Source organism: Globicephala melas, chromosome 8 (assembly GCF_963455315.2).
Source record: "Globicephala melas chromosome 8, mGloMel1.2, whole genome shotgun sequence".
In the NCBI taxonomy this organism is placed as follows: Eukaryota; Metazoa; Chordata; class Mammalia; order Artiodactyla; family Delphinidae; genus Globicephala; species Globicephala melas.
In genome coordinates, this window is record NC_083321.1 from 1421210 (window position 1) to 1428213 (window position 7004).

Genomic DNA, 7004 nt, shown 5'->3' on the forward strand with positions numbered 1-7004 from the left:
AATGCCAATCCAGAAGCACCCCCTTCCCCAGGTCGACCTCGGGTTTCCAGGTGGAAGCCCAGAGCAGGAGTGCGGGTATGACCAGGAGGGGCTGCAGCCCCCGAGGCCCTGGCCCCACTGCCTTCGGCAACCCCACCACCCTGGAAGTGGACAGAGTCCTCCCGATGCCCGGAAGAGGTTTCCAGAGTGCCTGTGTCTCTCCTCCCACCCACGGCCAGGTTGCCCTCGGGGCCCCTCCGGCCACCTGCAGTGCCCACCACACGACCGCCATCCCCTGGGAAGCTGGGCTTTCGTCTTCTGAGGCCCAGCTTTGCAAAGCTCCAGGAGAGACGGGTGCTTGTGAAAAAGGCCACGGGGAGTTCTAACTCGTGACGCCTGAAGGATGGGTTTCTTTGTCCCGCTGGCAAAACCCATGTGGGCGAGTCCAGGGGGCCGTGGGCCTGGAGGTGGAGGCAGCCTCACCCATGAGCTGCCCGCAGGCCTGTGAAAGCCTCCCGGGGGTGGGGGGCAGGAGGCACTGGGGAGCCCCCAAGGATGCCACGGGCTAGCCTTCGTTAAATGCCTTCATATAAATGCAGCCCTGCTGACCACCTGCCCTGCTGGCCTGGAACCGGCCCTTCTTAGCCCTGGAATTCCCATGTCTCCCATCAGGCAGGAGGTGGGCCCCAGAGAGATGACCAGACGCATGGAACACATGGGGAGTGCACGGGGGGGAGCTCGTGGGGCCAGAGCCAGAACAGTCAAGGGCCCCGCAGCCCGGACGCTGGGAAAGGCATGTGCTCGGGGTCTCCCAGGCCTTTGCTATCTCCTCTCGGTCAGCTGGCCCGCAAGGCATTTCCTGACTGCCCCGAGCACGGGAAGGGGTCAGGGACCCAGCCCTGTTTCCAAGGGCTTCTCCCTCGGGTTCCCAGCGTGCCGCGCCTGGCGCCCAGGAGCTGGGAGGCCTGGTTGGGGGTGGTTAGAGGCAGAGGGGCGTCACCGGCCAGCTGTTGCCTTGTACCCGGACACCAGCCACGAACACAGGCGGGGGCTGCACTCGCACCCCGGGCGCAAACCCCAGGCCAGACGCCAGCAGGACACGGCCCTGGGCCTTTCAGCGGCAAGATCCCCATCCCGGCCGTGGGGCCCCTCTCCCCTCTGCCCCCACCCCTCTCTACTCCCTCCCCGCTGTCGCCTGTCTAGTGAGAGCTCGCCCCACAGCGCCCCTGCTTGTTGCCCCCCTGCGCCCCCCCGCTCCACCACGGCAGAGTGAAGGGAGGGGACGCCTCTGTGCCCCGAGCCCAGCGCGCAGGGCCTGCAGGGCTGTGGATGAGTGTGGCAGGGCGGTGGACTTCCCAGGGGCGTGGCCGGCCTGGGCCGCATGTCAAGACCACTCCCCTAGGATAATTCTAGAAACCGATCCCCTAGACCAGGCCTTCGGGGTCCGGGGCAAGGGCCTAGGGAGGCCTGGGTGATGTGTGTGCAACAGGGGCGTTATGTGGCAGGACCTCTTCCTCGCCCTCGGACCCGACGTCTCCCTGCAGGGAAGCCCTGGGCCCCACAGCCCGCCACCCTGCCCCGGTCCCCACGTGGTGCCTGCCCTATGCCCGGAAGTCCTTGTGCCCTCTGCCGTCCCGCCTCACAGGCCCTTTCATTGCCCACCCCTCCAGTCCACAGCCCCCCACCCATCGCCCCTTCCCATCCATTACCCGCCACGCCACCCTTTGTGTCCGGCCCTCGTGGCCCATATGCCTTTTCATGTTCCCCATCCCAGGCCCCACCCCAGCCCCATGTCCCCCCAGCCCACGGCGCAACCCCCTCAGGCAAACAGCTCAAATCCAGAGTCCCTGAGACCAATTCCTGTAACTGTGTTTATTGATGAGTCCAGGGCTTCTGGGGAGGCCCTGGCAGGGAGGGACACAGAGCGAGATAGACACACAATGGAATGCTTCGAGGTTGCTCCGATGTTTGGAGCGCCCAGACTAGGTGAGGGGAGGGCGGGGCCCCACACACTCGGGCCCCCTCCCAGTCGCCCCCAGACAGAGATGGATGAGAGGTGGGCGCTGGGGGGGGGCGCAGGCCGAGGAGGCCGGGCCACTCAGCAGCTCACTCACTCGCTGAGAGACCCAGGCTTGCTCCAGAACCCCAAACCAGTGCAAACGACTTAGTGCAAATTAATTCAGGAGGGACGGGGAGACAGGGTTCTGGACGCTCTGAGTCTTCTGAGCAAAAGACAGAGGAGAGAAGAGAAGAAAAAAGACAGAGGAAAGGATGAAGGGGAGGGAGGGAGGCTGCTGGTGGTCTCTGGGCGCGGCAGGGCGTCGCCTCAAAGATGGAGTCGCCGGGCGGGGGTGGGTGTGCTGCTCCTCCGATGGTGTGGGTCGTCTGTTCCTTTAGGTCAACCTGCGGACAGAGGCAGGACGTGAGGGCGGGTCAGGGCGGTCCGGCCAGGGGGCTTCGGGAGGGGCGCCCGCGCCCACCTTCCAGAGCTGGTTCCTGAGTCAGGGTGTGTAGTGGTTCCAGATGCAGCATATTCTCAGTCAGAGCTAGAAAGACTTGAAGAAGTCCGGGTTCCAAGGCCCAGGCGTGAGCTGGGTAGCACCATTTCTGCGGGTCAGGACAGAATGAGTGCCCAGCTCTCGGCCCCGAGCCCCCCGCCCCCCCCCCGTGTGTGGCAGGGGACCCCCCACCTTGTCATCTTGAGGGTTCTGGGGTCCAGAGAGCAGCAGTAGTGTATTGGCTCCTTCAGGAAGGTAAAGGAACAGACATGCGGGGTGTTCCAGCTCCCCCGCGGGGCCAGCCGAGAATGTTCTACGGGAAAGAGGACGGCCGTAAGGGCTGGGTGCGGGTCAGTTGGCCCGGGGGGCCTGGCCTGTACCTGTGCTCACCAGGGAGGCCGGACAGCGTCCCGTCTGTCCTCGCCGTCACGCCAGACCATGTCATGTCCCTCTGCCTGCATCCCGGCGCCCGGCCTCCGTGGCTGGCAGGCACGTCCACACCCACTGGAGACAAGGCTGTGGGCAGACAGAGAAGGCGCTGGCTGAGTGGGCAGCGGTGGCTGCGGGGGTGGGAGGGCAGCGGGCTGGACACTCACCCTCGTCTCCAGTCTGAGCGCGGACCGATCCCTGCTCCGTCACCGCCCGCAGAGGCCTGCCTTGGCCATGGGCTCGGAGGCCAGTGACCCCCGGCTCGCTGCCAGGCTCCAGCTCCTTGTCCCTGCCTGCGCCCCGACCTCCCGCCCCCCAGAGCTCTCATTCACGCCGCCCCGCCTCCCTCGCCTAGTCTGGTCTCGCCGGTGTCCTTGACTCCCCTGGGTGCTGTCCTGTCTGCCGTGCCAGTCCCAGGGGCAGGCGGTAAGGGCCAAGTGTCACCAGTGTCACCAAGTTCACTGGGGGCCCTCCTGCGCCAGCCCCTGGGCCGCAGTGCCGCATGGGGATGGTGGCCCGCTGGGCCCGCGGCAGCCTCCTTGCTGCAGAAATCTCCCTGGGGCCCTGTCGCTGTGGCCACCGCTCCCCCCAGGTGACGTCCTACGGCGGTTCCCCGCACACTGCGCCTGCCTTCTAGCCCGTTCTCCGGCCCTCGAGGCTCCGGCTCAGGCCTCAGGAGGCCTGGGCCAGAGCCGCCCCTGTACCTGCTACTAAATGAACTGCAGTGGGTGAAGTGGCAGCTGGCGGCCCACTGACCTGAGTCCCCCGCCTCGTCCTGTCTGCCCCGGGGCCTGAACGGCCCCCATGTGCTGGATCATCTCCCTCGCTGGCAGCCCTGCCCCATCTGCCGCCCGACTCTCTGGAAATGCCCTTTCCACCTGGGACAGCCGCAGCTCCCAGCCCGCCCTGCCTCAGCTCCCCCTGAGACGGTGTCACCTGTGCTGCCTGCCCTGCCGTCACCCTGCCGCTCTGCCGGGATGTCAGCCACTTCGCCTCGCTGGCCCTGGCTCCCCAGACCTCCTTATGCAGAAGGCCAGCGGAGCAAGGCCCAGGGAGGGGAAGGGGACTCACCTGGCCCGGCAGAGCGCTGTCTTCACCTGCCCACGGCTGCCAGCTACACCTCCACCGCCCAGGCCCTGGGGCAAGCCTCTCTCCAGCTCCCCCGTCCACCAGCTGCCACGACCTGAAACCAAAATTGACCGGGATGAATGCCTGGCTCCCCCCTCTTACTTCTGCACCGCCAGCTTGGGCCTGTCACTCCCCACACCGATGTCGTCCTGCCTGCGGGGCACCTGGGAGCCCGCCCCGCATCCCCGCCAGGCTCCCAGGTGCCCGCCAGCCCTGCCCAAGCCAGCCCCGCCACCCTGCTCCGCTCCTGCCAGGCTCCAGACGTCCAAGGTGATCCTTGGCCCACGCATGCTTCCCTGCACCCCACTTCCCCATCTTCCCCTGGTTGCCCCCGGTACCCCACGCTTCCCTGGTTACCCCTCAGTTCCCCCACTTCCCCAGTTTCCCCTGAGCCCCCCCATCCCTCCCACCACCCCCCTCCCACACCCTGTTCCTCGGGCCCTAGCCCGGGCTTTTTCTAACTGGGGTGGCCCCGCCCAGAATTCCCGCCCCTGCTCTGCCAGCCAATCAGAGCGGGGACCGTGCTTGGGGCCACCGCAAGGCCCACCTCCGCCCGGGTCGGTCCAGCGCACATTCCTCTCCTGTCCTGGAATTCTCCAAAGAGGGCCTTCTCCACACCCCTCCTTTGGCATCCTGTAGACAGGGTCTGGCATTGTCCCCAAATGTCCCTCCCCCACTCCGAGGTCGAAACAGTCATGTCCCCTCAGGGCGGACCTTGCAGGCTGCTCCCCACCCAGCCCCCACTGGGCGCATACTCTGCCCCTGGACGGAGGTCTTGGCCGGGGCCGCCAGGCGCTCCAGTGGGACTCGGAGTCGCCTTCTGCCACCACCGCGGCTGAGACCACGCCGTGAGCCCGGAGTCCATGGAGCGGTCGTGAGGGGTGTGGGGGGTTGGGGCTCAGGTCGGGCCGAGGGAAGGGACCGTGGTCTCGCGGGCCAGGCAGGCGCTGATTCCCTGCTCGAGTGTCGTCTAGTTGATGGTGCCCATCGCGAGCACAGTGGCTTCCACGCGCGGGCTCCCCACTGTGGCCGGGCGCCCCGTCCCCTCACCGCCACGATCCATTGTGCTCCACGGCTCGCGGGCGCGCCCTGGTGATGAGCCCGGCAACCTCCCAGCCCTGCCGTGGCCACCCTGTGCACCGCTGCCCAGGACACCGCCTGCGCATTCAGAATTGGGACAGAGACCAGAGAGCCTCGAGTCTCCCCCAGCCACCCTGGGCCACCCTGTCCCTGGGGCAACCACGGTGGCCTCATAGGGGGTGTTGGGGCCCGGCCCTCCATAGGGATCAGCCTCCAAGTCTAGGGTGCTGGTGCCATGGGTGGGGGGAGGAGACATGCCTAAGCAAGGGACCCAGAGCTCTCCAGCTCTGACTGCACCTCAGACAGGGCCTTGGGAAGAGCCTGCTCCTGTGGACCCGCGCCACACCCGACACCCAGCCTTTGCCATGGGTGGACCCCCAAATTTACGGTGGGAAAACTCCAGCCTTTGCCATGGATGAACCCCTAGATTTACATGGGAAAACTCCAGACTTTATGGGTGGACCCCAGATTTTCGTGGGAATATCCCAGCCTTTGTCATGGGTGGCCCCCCAGATTTACAGTGGGAAAACTCCAGGCTTTGTCATTGGTGGACCCCCAGATTTATGGTGGGAAAACTCCAGGTTTTGTCATGCGTGAACCCCCAGATTTACGGTGGGAAAACTCCAGCCTTTGCCACGGGTGACCCCCCAGGTTTACATGGGAAAACCCCAGACTTTGCCATGGGTAGACTCCCAAGCTAGGATGGGGCAGACCCCCAGATGTGGCCATAAGCAGACGCCGGCCACGGCTGCCACGGCCGGTGACGTGTGAGCCTGCACTGCCGCCTGGCGGCCGCTTCTGTCACCACTCCGGCAACCACTCGGCACAGTTCGGGGTGTGTGACAGGACTGCGGGGTCGGCCCAAGACAGCGAAGACCCCCGAAATCCTCCTGCACTCGGCAAGGCAGCGCCCAGCACCCTGGTCTGCCAGAGGCCCCGTAGGAAGGCTCTCCCTCTGAAGGCGACTCCACGTCACCCCAGGCACAGGGACACCTCATTGCCCTGAGCAGTCCCTCTCCTCTCCCAACTACAACGGTGCAGCCCGGGGCGACTCAGATGGGGTGAACCGGGGTGGCTCGGACGAGTGTCCCATCTCCCTGATGACCCTCGTGGACCATTGCGGTATCTGGCCCGGGCGGACCCGGGACGCCGCGTGGGTGGACCCCGGCTGCGACCACGTCGGCGGTGATGTGCAAGCCTGCACTGCCGCCTCGCGGCTGCTTCCGTCTTCACACACGCAACCATTTGGCCCTATTTGGGGGTGCGACCAGCGCAGGGGGTTGGCCCCTGATGCAGGGGGTAGGACCCCAGGATCCTCTGTGCTGGGCAGGTGGTGCTCAGGGCCCCGTGCCACCGGTGGTCTGGTGCAGTTGGGGTCCCTCTGGAGCCTGGGCTTTGCCTCACCCAAGCTCCCCATCAGGTCCTCGTCACCCCCAGACACAGGACCCCTTATTCCCATATCCCCACTTGTCCCCCAGCCTTGGTGACATGGGGCCATGACCCTAGGGTGTGGTGCGGTCCACTCCCAGCAGCACGTGAGCTCCAGAGCAGACCCAGGGTGTTCTGGTCGGTCGGGAAACGCACCTCCACGGGCTCATGAGGGTCCCAGAGCACGGCATGGAGAACTGACCGGCTGGCCCTGTCCGGATCCCCACCGCTAGTGACCCCAGGAAAGTAGGGTGACTGCCTCGCTCCACATTGGTGGCGGTGCTCATGGCGGTGCTCAGGTGACCAGCGGACCTGCCGCGCCGGAACCGGAGGCAGCGGCACGCCCAGACCTTTAGCATCTCAAACAGCTGAACCGCATGGAGATGTTAATGACTGGCTGTTAGGGTCGGAGTCTCCCCTTGGAGGCAGATGCAGCTCAACAAAAGGCCCAGAGTTTGGAGG

At 66.0% G+C, this 7004-nt stretch overlaps 1 pseudogene; it reads right to left on the reverse strand.

Moving 5' to 3' along the window:
- Nucleotides 1-1845: 1845 nt before the first annotated feature.
- Nucleotides 1846-6573, reverse strand: LOC115840370 (collagen alpha-2(I) chain-like; annotated as a pseudogene).
- Nucleotides 6574-7004: the final 431 nt, after the last annotated feature.